Consider the following 2,338-nt stretch of genomic DNA (forward strand, 5'->3'; position numbering starts at 1 on the left):
CCATGCCCTCCTAACGTTGCCACCCAAGGTCTCACTCGATTCTCTTGCCACCCCATTCCTGCCTCTGTTGAAGTGGGCGCCTGAACTCCTTGACCAAACTGACTGTGGTGGGTCTCTGACCCTGTTCTGGGAAAGTAGCAAGTGCCTTACCATCACTGCCCACAATCCCAAGCCCAAATGGACTCTAAGTTGAAGGAAACAGATATAACTCTTCAGTCATTATAATCCAAGGCAAAATGAGAAAAAATGGGTAACCCTTTCATAGAAGAGACTCTTTAATTAAAGAGCTCTTTAATTCCACAGCAAAGTCTCTGCTCCTCTCCATGCTAACACACCTCACAGAAACATTGTGACCCTAATCATTCATCGATGGCTTAGGATGCATTTCCATTCATTTCTGCAGGTTATCTCTGAACACAGTAATCCTTCAGCAATGTAACTATGAAGTTATGTGGTAAGGAAGGCTTCACTAAAGCAACATGTAGTGAGATGAGAGGCTTTGGCTGTCCATATGCATGGTTGGTAATTCTGAGCCCAGCCTCCACCTAGACCTCACTAACTAGGTGTCTCTCCCTCGATGACTCCTGGCTGCTCTCACCAGCATCTAGCAGAGTTTCCTATTCCTTTGGGACTGCGTATCAGAGGTACTGGCAGGGCAGGTTTAGGGAGGAATTAACATCCTACTAGCCAACAACATCCCAGGACAGAGGATTATTGAGCGATTGCTCTTCTGATGACATTATCTTACACGTTTTTTTTTTTTTTTTTTTTTTTTTTTTTAATTTAAGAGTCAGAAACAAATCCCTTCCAGGTACTTAGTCCACCAAATTCTGCTGATGTGGTGGAGGCCAGTTTCCCAGAAATGGTTCAGGCATCTGTAATATGATAAATTAAAGACTCAGAGACTGATATTGGGGCTCAGGCCTCAAGCTGAAGATCAGAAAAGCAAAAGAGCCTAGCACTAGCTCTCTCTCTCTCTCTCTCTCTCTCTCTCTCTCTCTGTGTGTGTGTGTGTGTGTGTGTGTGTGTTGGGGGGGTCTGTCTTTGTCTCTGTCTCTCTCTAGATCAGACTGAACAGGCAATCCGGGCTCCATCAAACCTCAGACTGCTGCCTCTCCTCAGCGTGGCTGGAGAATCCTGAGACTTCAATGTCTACCTACTGACTATTGAAGACCCTGTTCCTATCTTTTATACCCCTCTAGTGTTGGGATTAAAGGCTTGTGATCCTAGGTGCTGAGATCATCTTTGTTTGAGCTGTTACTCTTTAGGACTGAATTAATCTTGTGTAGATCTGGGTGGCCTTGGGCTCACAGAGATCCCTCTACCTCTTAATCCTGAGTCCTAGGATTAAAGGTGTATACCACCACCTCCTAGCTCTGGCGGCTAGGATTAAAAGTGTCTATCACCACAGCCTGATCTCTATAGCTTGAGGCTGGCTTTGCCTTCTGAATCTTCAGGCAAGCAATATATCACCACATGTTGACTTTTCTGCAGCTATGCAGCCTTCCAGAAGGCTGAAAATGTTTCCCAGGTTTTCTTATCATTAGCATTGTTTTACCCTAGAGCACTTGTTTTGTTGTTGTTTGTTTGTTTTGCTTTGTTTTAGACAGGGCTTGTGTGTGTGTGTGTGTGTGTGTGTGTGTGTGTGTGTGTGTGTGTGTGTAGACTTGGCTGTTCTGGAACTAGTTTTATAGACCAGCCTGGCCTTGAACTCACAGAGGTCCATCTGCTTCTGCCTCCTAACTTCTGGGATTAAAGAAAAGGCATGCACCACCACCACCACCACCCCTGCCCTAGAGGACTTTTGAAAATTACCTTTTCTACATGCATTCCATGAGACCAGTTCTAAGAACAGCATGGAATTTTACCTTAGCAAGCGTTTTTGGTCATTGGCTCCTTAATCTAAGACGTAGAGACAGTCCTACTAAGCAACAAGGATGGCCCAGTCAGCGTTGCTTGGAACTTTTCACCACAAAGTATTTTCCTCAGTGCTGTCGCATGTGGCAGCCTTGGAAAACTGTAAATGAACTGTTTCCTTTCTGGGTTGCATGTACAAATTTGCAGGGTTTTTGTCAGTGTTGCTGCTCTCTGTAATTATAGAATCGCTGAGTTCACAATAAGTGGGAACTCATTGTTTAGTCTAGTCTTCATTTAATATATAAGCAACATCTACCAGTGGTGGGGAACTTAGTACTTTGCCATTAGTCTGTTGTTGGAGCATACTTAATACTTCAAGAGCTCTTAGTTTGTAGCAGTGAGGAGGCTGCTTTTCCAGAAATTCCATCCCTTCCTCTTATTTCTGATCTTTAAGCAGTATCGTAGAGAGCCACTTAATCAA

Source organism: Cricetulus griseus, chromosome 2, assembly GCF_003668045.3.
Source record: "Cricetulus griseus strain 17A/GY chromosome 2, alternate assembly CriGri-PICRH-1.0, whole genome shotgun sequence".
Classification (NCBI taxonomy): Eukaryota; Metazoa; Chordata; class Mammalia; order Rodentia; family Cricetidae; genus Cricetulus; species Cricetulus griseus.